General features: G+C 44.8%; 1 protein-coding gene across 5 annotated transcripts in view; it reads right to left on the reverse strand.

Moving 5' to 3' along the window:
* Nucleotides 1-12,694, reverse strand: part of EYA3 (EYA transcriptional coactivator and phosphatase 3) — a 60,870-nt gene extending 48,176 nt beyond the window's left edge. For 2 of the 5 annotated variants that reach the window (XM_075173788.1, XM_075173783.1), the window contains exon 1: nucleotides 12,585-12,694. The gene's annotated coding sequence lies outside the window, so the exon portion shown is untranslated. Of the gene's footprint in view, nucleotides 1-12,139; nucleotides 12,453-12,584 lie in introns of those variants that run through there. The other 3 variants (XM_075173785.1, XM_075173784.1, XM_075173789.1) reach the window with 3 other exon arrangements.
* Between the last annotated feature and the right edge of the window lie 585 nt (nucleotides 12,695-13,279).

The raw sequence follows: 13,279 nt of genomic DNA on the forward strand, positions 1-13,279 counted from the left end.
GCAAATCTCTAGAGCTGCAGCTCTGGAAGAAAAAAAAAGCTGTTTGTCTTAAAAGCTTTTTAAAACAAACTTCCAAACAGCAGAGCGTACTACCTTTAATTTCTAGAAGCCACTTCACACACATTGAAATATATTAGGAAATTTCCTGAACAAAAGACTGAAATTTTTAATCCTCTATCAGTCAGACAGCAAATCTGCATTGTATTAACTACAAAAAAGGAATTACTTACATTATGCAGATCTAAACTTTATTTTCAATAAAAGATTGCACTAATATATATCAAAAAGCCATACAGCTACCACCAGAGGCTACCAGGAAATTAATCTATAGTTCTATTAGAGAAACTGTTTCGTTACTTAACTTTCACCACGATTTCATTAAAAAGGTTATGACTACGGTAAATTTACTTATTTCTTTTGTTATTTTGCGTTAGAGGCAGCCATGGTACTTATCACGGTGCAATCAGTTCTGAGAACATCTGTAGCTATTTGTATCTTAGCAACAACAGTTGCTAGAGTAACCTGCTCAAAAAAATTAAAGAAAGAATAAAGTACTGGATATTTGAGATTTTTTACTGGGGAAAAAAACAGTTTAAATGATGGTGTTCAACACTGAGCTGCTCAGTAAGAGCCACTGCTTTTAATTAAGTGGATTTATTAAACCATTTGCTTCACACAGCATCAGTCCCGCTGGCAGAGGCAGGTGGGAGCACGGAAACACCCTACTGGGTCAGACAAATGGTCCGTCTAGCCCAGCCCAGCGCGCTGTCTCCAACAGCAGCAGATGCCACCGGCAGGGAGTGCGTGAGCCTGGCCGCCCTCCACCACCCCCTGCGTAAGCGTGGGACCGCAGAGGGGACATCCCTGCCTCATCCTCCAGCATCCGCTCATGGACCTGTTTCGCACGGATTTGCCTGGTCCCTCTCTGAACCGGCTGCAGTCGGCAGCTCCCACGGCCTGGGGCAGCTCACGGCCCGCCACGTAAAGAACTTCTCGGCTGTTTTACACAAACGAGTTTCCGAGTGCCTTCAGTCCTAATACGGCAGGATTGGGCAAGCAGCTCCGCTTTCAGCACATCCCCTGCCTTCAGCATTTTGTACACCTTGATTACATTCTCTCTCCAAATCAGTCCCAGGCTTCAGCTTCTCTTTGTAAGGCATCTGCTCCATCCCCTATGATCACTGCTCCCCTCTCTGCTCCCTCTTGAGACGCAGCGATCAGAGCTGCACGTAGTATACGAGATGTGGCTGCAACCACAGCTTTACTACAGGGCAGTAAAATGATGTCTCTGCTGTTTTCAACACCCTTCCTAATGACAGCCAACATCGTTGGCTTTTTGTTTGGCTGCCGTTTACACTGAGTAATCATTTTAATGAACTGTCACTGTCCTCAGGTTCTCCTCTTAGAGTCGTAACTGCCTGTTCCAAGCTCAGCCATACATAGATATGGTTTAGATTGCTTTTCCCTAGATGAATTTAGGGAAAGCAATCTAAACCATATGTACGTTAATTACCTTAAGTTCTCGTAAATTCATCTACACTGAAGCTCTTCTGCCACCTTTTTGATCACTCAGTTTGGCGATATCCTTCTGCCCTTGGTGTGGCTTTTTATGACTCAAAAGTTCAGTAACATCAGTAAACTTGGGGATTTCACCCGTCATTCATTTCTCCGGATCATTGGTGAAAATGCTGGACAAAACCAGTCTAAGCACCAACATTAAGGGTACTACAGTGCTGTTTCTCCAGCCTTTGAAGTGACCTCTAAGCCTCTGCTCCCTGGGCTTGCTAATTGAGTTAGAGGGGGTTTAACTAGGTTTGTCAGGGAAGACCCACCTAGTAGGGGATAGCACATGTAAGACAGGGTGATAAAAATGCTCAGACGAACCAGCGCTGCTAAGGGATGATGGATAGACCTCTAACGACCTTGCACAGTCAGAGTAAGAAGGATAGCCAAAGAAGGGGAATATTGTGGTAGATGTCCATCCACCACAGATCCTCTACCGAGGAGTGAATGAAGGCTTCTTTAAACAGCTGGAAGAAACGTAGTGATTGCAGACCACAGTTTGCAAGAGGGATTTTAACCACCCCAATATCCGCTGTGAGGGCAATGTGGTGAGGCTAACAAAAGTCTGGTTTTCTCAATGCATCAAAGATAATTTTTTTATGTGGTGATGTGACATGGTAAAAGTTCAAGATCCTAGCAGAAGTGAAGATGACAAGTAACAAAATAAATAGCCAGACTACAGTTTGTTCAGGAGACTGATCTGATAGGTATGGTACTATGGAAGGGCCTGAGAGAGTAATGCAGCCCAGGAAGGATGGCTGATCCTCAAGGACAGCTTCCCCGCAAGAATAGTCCATCCCAACACACAGGAAAATGAGCAGATGCAGGAGGATAGTTTTGCTGGACAGTGAACTTCTGATTAAGCTCAAAAAGGAAGCTTATGGGAGGTCAAGCAAAGACCAGATACCTGTGAGGAATTCACCAGAACTGATGAAGCATGCAGAGATCAGAAGCTTGGCTGGCTCAAATCTGGCAGGGGATGCACAGGGCAACAAGAAGGGCTTCTAGGGCTCCTGTGAGCACACTGGCAGCAAAAGACCAAGAAAACTGTTGGTCAGATGCTGAGCAGGGCAGGCGATCAACTGACCAAGGATACAGGAAAGGCTGACGTACTCAATGTCTTCCTGGCTTCAGGCTTTCCCGTCAAGGTCTGCTCTCAGGCCTCCCAAGTCCTTGTGCCTCGTGGCAGAGCTTGGAGGAAGAAAGTGCCACCTGTCAGGGCCCCCAGGAAATATCCCCCCTTCTGGGAGTTTGGTTACCTGGGCTCAGGGCCAAGACAGTACAGCTGGTGACCTTGGGGACAGCTTTTCCAGAAAGCTCTACTGGAGGCTTCAGTGAAGGCCTCCACTCCCTGCCTTGGGAGCTGCTTTTAAGCTGCAGCTCTCACCTCTGGCACCTGCCTGAGCTACAGACTTGACTTCCCGTCTTGACCTCAAAGCTGCCTCACCACGGATCCATCTGCCAACCCGGGCTCTTGCCTTAACCCAGCTACTCGCCATCGCCCAGCTTGCCCTGCTCACCCCGTGGGTCCTGAGAGACTGTAACCTTGCCGGTGAGGCCACTGCTGCTACCTGCCTTGCTACCACACTTAGCATCCCTTAGGGACTAACGTGTCCCTGCTGCTCCCAGACACTAACAATTAACTCTATCCCAGCCAAAACCAGCACACAATGGTACAGAAAGATGAAGTCAGAGACCGCCTTAAGAAAACTGGACATACACAACTCCGTAAGACCAAATAGGATGGACAAGGAGTTGCTTTCTATCATTTTTGAAAGGTCATATCAATCCGGGAGGTGACTGATGACTGCGAAAGGGCAAATGTCACCTTCAAGACAAGCAATAAGGAAGATATAGGCCAGTCAGACTTGCCTCAGTGTCTCAGGGGACTGTGGGGCAAATCTACATGGAGACCATTCACACGCACACGAAGGACAAGAAAGCGATAGGGAACAAGAAGCATGGATCCACCAAAGGCAAACGGTGCCTGGCCAACCTGACTGCCCTTTCTGATGCAATAAATTTCTCTGTGGAATAAGACAGCTATAAATATTCAGCATCCTTGCAGCCACACTGGGTAGATACAAACTACGGACAGACTACATGGTGGATGAAAAATTCTCTGGACTGTCAGGTTCAAAGGACTGTGATTACACGTCTACAGTCTGATTAGTGGCTGGTAACAAAAAGCCACCTACAAGAGCTGATAGTGGACACAATATTAACATCTTCATCATGACCAGTGCAACGGTACAGAACACCCCTTCAAAAAAAATCTGTGGATAAGACCAAACTGGGGGGGTGTAGTCCAAAAGCCTGAAAAGCAGAACTGCAATTCAAATGGACTGTGACATGGAAGAATGAGATATCAGGAACCTTGTGAAGTTCAATAAGGGCAAGTGCTATGTGCTGCCCTAGGGATGGAGCAACCCCATGCAACAGGACAGGCTGGGAACAAACTGAGGTATCACAGTACTGCAGGAAACAAACTGGAGATCCTGGTGGACAAGAAGTTCAGCACGAGTCAGCTGTGAGCCCTGGCAGCAATGAAGGTTTGCCTCAAGCTAGGCTAAAAAGATATCATAGAAAAGACACAGCCAGACTCATTTCATGTGCCTAGAGAAAGAGGTAATGGTCATAAACTGCAACAAGGAAAATTCCAGTTCGATGTGAGGAAAAATTTATTCACCGTGTGAATGGTCTGCATTGGAAGAGTGACCTACAGGGATGGTGAAATGTCCACCCTTGCACATTTTCAAAACCCCAGTGGACAAGACCCTGAATAACCTACCTCCTGTGAGCAGGAGACTGAAGGAGGCCACCTCATGAGATTCCCTGCAGTCCAAATCTATGCTTTCACCAGCTTTCCATTGATAGAGAACCTCTCCTCCAAGTCCAGGGAAACTTAGCTTCTTTAATACAACTTTGTCAAATGTTTTCTGAAAATTTGATTATACCTGTTGCTTCCCTCTACCCATGCACTTGCAGTACACTCCAGTACACTAAGAAGGTGGAATTTCCCTTTACAGAATCCATGCTGACTCTTTTCCAATGGACTGTATTTTCCAGTAAGCAATGATTTTGTCCTTTATAACTCTATCATCTTATTGCTGCTGGAAGTCAGTCACCTGTATGGTGTTCCCAGGATGTCCTCTAGAGCCCATCTTTAGCCGTAACAGTGACAACAAGGAATTCACTGAGCTTCTCTGTTATGCCTTACCATCCCCAGGTGCCCGTTCCACCACCCTTGGTCACCAAGCAGTCCCACACAATCACCACCTGGATTCCTGCTCTTGATGGATTTAGAGAATGTATTACTACTGGTTTGAGCCTCCTGTGCAAGGTGCTCTTCAACTTCCTTTTCACCCTTTTTAATTCTTCTTTTACATTTCACCTGCCATGCTACCGATTTTCCTGTTCTCACCCAACATGCTTTCCATTTTTTAAATGCTAATCTTTTCCCCATGATGGCTTTTTAGCTTTCCCATTGAGCCACACAGGGATTCTTTGGGGGGGGGACCAATTTGTTCGCTTTCAAATGGTATATCTTGGCTTCTGACACAGTATTTTTTTTAAACAGACTCCAAGCTCCCTGTAGGCTGCTCACTTTTTGGGCAGATCTTTTTATGGTTTGGGGGATTTTTAAACTACTTGATTCACTTTTAGGTATTTTAATTTCTTGAAATTGAATATCCACATGATGGATTTATTTTGCCTGCTGTCCCCTTCTACTCAGTTATATCTAGTTGTACTGTGGTTGCTTTAAGCCATCCCACTACTAGCTTAAAGTAGGTCCTATGCACCACACACTCCGAAAAGCAGCTCCTCTTGTCAGTTTAAACTTGGTTGCTGCAAGAAGCAGTCATTTATTGAGTTAGAAGAATGTTCTCTCCACCTCAGCTCCTGATGAGGCACAGAACTGGTCTCTGTCCAGGTAGTTGAAATCTCCCACTATAACTCTCCCAAATTTGCAGCTTCTCTGATCTCATTTAATAGCTCCTGATCACTATCACTGCCCTGATCCAGGGCTTGCCAGTATAATCCTAGTAGTACATTTAAGGTCTGGGATTTCCACCCATACAGATGCAATAGTGCTTCTCTTTTCCTGTATTTGTAATTTGCTGTTACCCTTTATAAAAATCCTTCATGCACAGTGCCCATCTCCCACTATATACCCTACCCCACCATTTCTGTACAGCTGGTACCCTGGCATTACTGCATCCCAGTGAAAGCCTCCTTCCACTGTATCTCAGAGACACTTGTTACAGCACAGATACCATAACCATGGGGTTAGCTCCCCATAATCAGCATCAAAAGAACATCCCTAATCCCACTTAAAATAATTTATATGATTACAGTATCTACAACTAATTAATACTATTGTGTCACAAATCACCCAAAACAAGAATGAACATGTTCCATTTGGAATTAACAACCCCAAAATTTACAACTGGCATTGCAGTACTATCAACAGCTATCAAACAAATGCAGACTTAGATAGTAAAAGATTCACTACTTTTTGCTACAGCTCACTGGCAAAATCCTTTTCCCTCTCTGCTCTTGGCAGGTCAGTCAAGTTTCAAATAAGAATTAACATCTCACAAATGGAAGCATCATCTCCTCTGCTAGGTACAATTTTGGCAAAGAAATGTCTGATGACTTTTTTTCCAAATCTACCCTAAAGGTCCAATTTCTCCCAATTCTCTTTTTCTTTCATGTTAGTTCAGGCCCTCTTCAGTATGAATCATAATTAACATGTGCTACCAATGACCAACCCACATGCAACCTAAGATCTCTGAGCTGATCCTGAGTATGTCATGCATTATTTTTTATAAAAGAGAAGGGGCTGTTATTTTATTTACTGTGAGTGCTTCTAGCTTACCTATGCTCCAGACTAGGACAATCAGTAAAAAAGCTACATTCAAATGCACAAAAATAGTACAAAGTTTCTACACAAGCCTCAAAAGATCTTGCAGCCAGGACAACAAAACTTTCACAGTAAAAAACAGATTGATATTTCCTTTCTCCTCCCTGTTGTCCTTCCATCTATTCCCATTTCCTTTTTTCTCTTTCATGCCATTATTTATTTGAATTATCTAACTGCCAGTCTAGTCATTACATAACTTTTTATATTTAGCCCATACAAAACATTTTCAGTTCAAGAATACTCAAATATATTAACTTCTAAAAACAATGACTCATTCCAATCAACAACTCTTTTCTGCAGAAAACAAAAATATATGTCCAGACAACAAAATTGTGGTGACATAAGCTTTCAGTCTTTGGACCTGTCCTACTTGAAATTTTTTCTTTACTATAGAGAAAGATAGCTTTTGCTCCCTGCATTCTTCCAACTCTTCTTCTATACATAAAAAAGCAGTGCATTTAGTAACCCAATGTGGACTACTACTCACTATTGCAATTAGTGGGCCTTTGGGTTCATTCACAAGCAGCAACACCACAGAGTCACCAAATGCATGTTCAACTTCTGCTACACACACAGAAAAATTATCTGAAGGCCCTGAAGGAGTAGGATGACACATACCAAACATACCAACAAAGGAAACACACTGGGAAAGGTCTGACATTTTAATAACACAAGAAGCCTTGTTGGAGATCGTTCTTGACCCACAGGGGTCTCAGTCAGCCTATTTTACCAGATTCAGCCAAATGGCAACTACACATATTACAAAGAGCAACAAAACAGTCAACAGGGGTTGACAGAGAGCCATCAAGGCCATCAAGGGTTTTTTTGTTTGGTTGGTCGATTGGTTTTTTAAACTTACTGCATTTCTTGAGTTTCAGCTTTTAAGGAGGAAAAAAAAAAGAGGGAGGTGGGATAAAGAAAAGCATGAGAAGACTTCAGGGTTCATACAACCGTGGTCACAAGAAAGGACTCAAACTTTGTGTCTGCACCTTTCCACAGTGTGTGTGTGTTTTCCTCTGGTCAATACTTAAAAAACAAACAAAACAAAACAAAGAGAATGAATTACACTGCTTGAGCCATCATGTAAACTAAGTCCTCTAACCTTCTGGTATGTGCAAGTATTGCTTGATTCCAGGAGGAAATAAACAAGACCAGAAGATATCTTCATTGATATAAATATATTTCCTTCAGATCTTGTCATTGAGAATTAATCCCTAACCAGACAACAAATAAATCCTAGCAAAAATAGTGCTATATGTTCTGAAGTCTCTGATGATTGCAGAAAATCTAGAACGCAAAATGAATGCAGACAGACGAATGACCAGATCATTGTTTTACTAAAATATTTGTAATTAGTTGAGTTGTGGCAAGTGATAACATTGTGCATTTTAATTTTAGCTGACACCAGTTGCAAAGTGAACCACATTATGCGAACTACTGCAGTTGTAATCAAAGACTGTTTAACCCTACACTCTTTTAAGTTACAATCAGTTCTATTTGACAACGGGACAGGCAAGGAATGCAGGCACAACTCATTTTCACAGCTCTTGGAGCCCTGGTAGCTGTGTCCCCTGTGACCATGTGCCCATCCCCAGGGAAGCCAGGGGCCCGGGAGAGTGACTAATACCACGGAAGTTTTGGCAGAACCAGCAGGATGACACATGCCTTCAGGCTGAACAAGAGCCCAAGGAATTAGTATCTTCTTGCTTACCATATGCAATAGGCAACCTTTGAGAAAGAACAGTCCACAGTATTTTCTGCTGCCTTTTAGCTCCAAAATCTGCCAACATCAAGAAATTCCCCAAAGGGCTGTTACCTTTGACTGATGGAGTCTGTCAAAAACTCTCTTGAACTAGTCCACTTTTTACTTCCCTCACTGAAAAAAGAAGCTGCATGACATACACTGGATTCTGGTAGTAGTTCAGCAAGAACTAACACTTTCAGTAAAGAGCAATTACATATGTTTTTTATAACAGCACCCACAAAAAAGAGAAACTTACTCGACAACTTAGTGCTGTTTTTGCTTCAGCATAAAGTTAAATTCTTTAGGTCCTGGAAAGCTACTACACAGATTAATAATTCAAAGAATTGTCAAACTACTTTTGCTATCTTACTTTAAAATGCTGAGAGCAGTGGTATCATTGACTCATGGGGATTTTTTGGCTTTCTTCAGGTCAGGCAAGAGGGAGTATTTTGTAACTTCCTTTTTTTTTTAAGCCAGAAGAATGAATTTTTCCTCATATCCAGAAAGGTCAACGTAGCAGCAGGCTTGTCATGAGAGCTAACTACTAGATAGAAAAAAAAATTGATACAGTAGAAAAAGAAGAATTAAACCTCGTATGACTTTATATTTCTCCAGAATACCAGCCAAGAAAAAAAAAAAAGAAGTCCCTGTTAGCTTTGAGTCCCTTTATCTTCTAGAAAGGCCAGCTGCCCTCCCTATACCCCAGAAGTTCTGGATGGACAGGAAATGGGAATTTAAAGTACACAGAACAATCAAGGCAACAGCTTCTGAAATTTCAAGAGCTCTTACAAAGGTATTGAACAAAACATCAGACATATTGCACACGGGACCGGACTTCTAGGCTAAACTTCAAAGCTTTGAACCAAACAGGTTGTTTTCTGTGGCAGTATTTTCCCCAACAGGTATATGAGAACAACTATGCCTTTACCAAAAAAGCAGCATGGGGAAATTTTGATAGGAAAACAGTGGTCGAGCCTACTTCAGAATACTTCCATGTGGTTTTGAAAACAGCTGCCACTTTCTTTTCTGCTCTGAAGAATAATCAATCACCTGCTTCTTCAAATTATCCAAAAATATGCATTTTTCTACCCTGATCATTTTAAACCATATTTAGGAGAATTTCTTAAGCTCTCTCAAATAGAATAGGGCAAAAAAATGGTCACAGAAAAGACATTAATATAAGGCTGATTTGTAAAATCTTCAAAATGGAATTACATATGATAGTACGATATTTAGAGAAATACGAACTATCACCCAAGGTTTAAAGCTGCCATACACTTTATGTTATGTTCCAGCTGGTAACTCTCAGAGAAACAGGACTGTCAGTATTCAAACACAAACAACGCAAACTTCAAGGCTTAAAGGAAGCTCTTGGGATGTGAGAACAGCTCTGTAGACAGGTCTCAACTCATCTTCTGCTGAACTGAAGAACTGTTCAATCACTTCTGAAATTAGACTAGCCATACCTTTAACCCCAAGAGTTTATCTAAGAGATGGAAAAAGTTCCAAATCAGCTTCATCACAATACTAAATTATCTTTCTAAATACAAAGCTTGTTTTCTAGTTATATTGCCCAGTTACGGGACTGATCAGTGACAACCTGGAAAAGACAAGACAGCAGTGACTAGTGTGGTGTGGATCAAAATGACACCATACACTGAAGAGCCTGCTATGACATGCTGTGTCTTCTGCCCACAGCACTCTCCTAAACATCAGGTTTGGGTAACACATTAGGAGGAGATCTGACCCCTTGCAGCATCACCTTTACTGAAGCTCTAGAGGTGGCTGCAAGAAGGAAGACGGGATTTGAAGATACACCCTCAGGTACTGGAGTGCCTCCAGTCATAGCAACTGCATGAACTATCCTTGAATCACTGCTAGAGAGGGGCCACTGCTGAAGAGATGCTTGTTTTGCTGCCCTTTAACCAATTGAAGAAAAACTTCCAGACAAATTAGGATGAAAGAAAGAGAATAAATTAAGGATAAGACAAAGCAAGAAAAAGCTGAAAAAGACCTCCCTCAACTTACGACTAACCAGTGGGCCACTAGTCATGGTTTAGGTGACAAAAACACTCAGGAGCAGCTGCAAGAGACAATGCTGTTTGTAGGTGGGTTGTCTGTAGACACTGCTGGATGCGAGATCATATAGAAAATACCAGTTGTTAAATCCTGACACGATTCCATTTAAGGCCTCAAAGGTTTCCTGTAGATCTCCATCCTGACAGCTCACACACCATGATCACAGGGTTTTACAGACCCAGTACAAGTTTTAACAAGCATCCATTTTCTAGGAGCACCTTTCCGCAAAAAAAAGAGCACAGACTTGTGGGGAGGGAAGAAAAAAAACCTACTTCTGATAACTAAGAATACAGGCACCGAGTTACTCATGTCCACAATGGCTTGAATCTTTATGCATAACATGACTTGCACACGGGAACACGCTACTTGCTAGGCTTTTCATTCAATTAAAATATTTCAGTATATTTTATGCAGTTTTACGTTTAGTCATATATAACCACCCTTTGGTACATGAAAGCTAGGAAATTGTACGTTAATCTGCTGTAGAGGTACTCCAACCCATTAACACAAAACATCGAAACCCGTTTAATAAAGTGTACTCCGACATATTCAATTCAAAACTCATTCAACATTTGGATATTTACAGGGCAAATTTTGAGAGGCTATAAATGCTTCCAAAGTCATCAATTACTCGGGAATTATTACAGCTATTGCATACATCTGTGATGGGGAAGTGACAGTTTTTCAATCAAATTTGTCACACAACCCAACAGTACAGTTACCAAGGTGCCATAACTGCTGCTAAGGTTGCATGGAAGAGCTGAGAGGGAGGCGAAAGCTGCAGAAAGACACTGTGCAGTAATTCTGATGGCTTGTGAACTGCTAGACCTTAACCTCAGCTACCTTTTAGACATAGAGCAACAAGAATGTACCTGCGTATCACTGTTTGAGTGGCAAAAATCAGATTGCAGAACTGCACAAGTAAGAAGTATCGCACCATGAGGTGATGAGAAAAAACCCAAAACATGATAGGTACAGAGAAAAAACCAAAACATGATAGGTACAGTATGATAGGTCAGTAGTTTTGCAGGTTGAGGAAGCCACTATCTTCATGCATTTTTAAAAGCTGCTTATGAAAACAGTGACTTGAATCATTGCCATGATTCTCAACAAAACCTATCTTACTCAGTATCATGAATTTAAGGTAATCAGGAACAGACAAAATTGAAGGAAATCAAACAATAAAGGCAGATAATGATAATCGTAAAAATCTTATTGTAATCAGTATGGTTGACTTCTAATTACCAGTTGGAAGTTACTACACTACAGATTAAGTGCATCAGAGAAGCAGAAGTAGAGCTAGCTCCATACTGAAAGCAAAGTCCACCAAGACTTCTTTGTATGATGCTCCATCTGATTTACTACAGCTATGTTGCACCAAGGACTAGCTCTAGTCTGGAAACAATTTAGTCACACCATGCAGTGCAGAAACCAAACTAATAAGGCATGCTGTGCTTGAGCTGGCTCCACATAAAGCTTCAGCAACTCTGTGCAGCATTCCCAGAACCAGGAACATCCAGCAGAGCCAATCTGGGTCCAGCACAGCTTGTGAAGCCCAACTGACCACGGCCCTGCCAAGCCCAAACACATCCTCTTGGACCTGTCTGCACAAGCTCCAGTATGAGCAACTAAACCCACCCAACGACTAAGAAGTGCAGATATGTTTAACCACCTCCTTGCAAAGCCAAGACAGTTTGAGCAGGGCTGCCCTGAGCTGAAGCTCCCCACTGCTGCTGGCCCTGTGAACAACCCACCAAGCCCTGGGCACATCCCCAACTACCCGGAGTTCTTCTCCCGGTCACCTCGCACAAACCACTCCTCGTTACCTGAGCTACGGGAGTCAGTCAGTGTCTTTCTGCACCTTTTGGCTGTTCCCAGCCCCTCCAAGCACCACCAGCGGCGGCGGCGGCTGAGGCACCAGGACTGCTGGGAACACCTCGCCGTGCGCCGGGGGCGGCGGTCTCCGGGGCGGCCAGCCCTGGGGTCTCCCCCAGCACCGCCGCTCCCGCCCTGCCTGCGGCGCTCCTCGACGCCTCCTCGGGCCTACGTTCGGGGCGGGGGCGGGAGCACGCACTTTACACACGCGTCGTCGCCGCCGCCTCCGCCTGCGCCCCCGCGGCCGACGGGCTCGGGCCCGCTGGGCCCCGGCGCGGCCCGAGGCGGGGGAGCGGCGCCGGGGGCTCCGCGGGGGGAAGCGCGCTCAGGGCGGGGGAGGCCACGCGCCGCCCTCCCCGCAGCGGCGCGGCCGGGCCTCCCTCGGCGGGCTCTTACCGAGAGGCGGCTCCGGAGCCGGGCCCGGGAGCGCGTCCCGCAGCGGACATGGCAGCGGCGGCTCCGCGCCTACTCGCCCCCGCCCGCCGCAGCGCCGCCCGGAAGCAGAGCGCTCGGCGACGGAAGTGACGACGCCGACCCGAAGGCGGCCGCGGCGGCGCCTCAGCCCCGTCCCGGAGCGCGGCGGAGGGACCGGCCGAGGGGTCGGGCCGAGAGGCGGCCGAGGGCCGCAGCCCGCCGTGGCAGGGCCGAGCGCGACCGCATTGCAACGAGTACCGGTCCCGCCAGCGCCGGGCGCCGTGTGAGAGCGGGTGAACGGGGCTTCAGCGGCCCCGGCGTGGCCGGGAGTCACCGCTGCTGCCTTGCTTTGGGGTTTGGTGTTTGTTACGTTTATAGGGTCGTCGCTCTGGTCCGCTCTCTTTCTGCTGCAGGTGGTGTAGTGCAAGTGACTTAAAATAGTTTGTCGCTTCTCAGCCGGAGTGTCAAAGCCGCGTGATGGGGTGTCTAGAAAATTTCCCATGTGTGCAGGTCAGAGGGTTTGGGGTTTTTTGTCTGATTGGGTTTTGGAGAGCTCTAGCAGATTTTTCAGAACTTGTTTCCCTCTGAAATTACTTCTTTCCCCTTCCCTTTTAGCAGACCAAAACTTGCTGAGCCTTTAATTTCACCTCTCCCAAGACGTCTCTTGGTGATTTTAA

The sequence above is a fragment of the Calonectris borealis genome, chromosome 25 (assembly GCF_964195595.1).
Source record: "Calonectris borealis chromosome 25, bCalBor7.hap1.2, whole genome shotgun sequence".
NCBI lineage: Eukaryota > Metazoa > Chordata > Aves > Procellariiformes > Procellariidae > Calonectris > Calonectris borealis.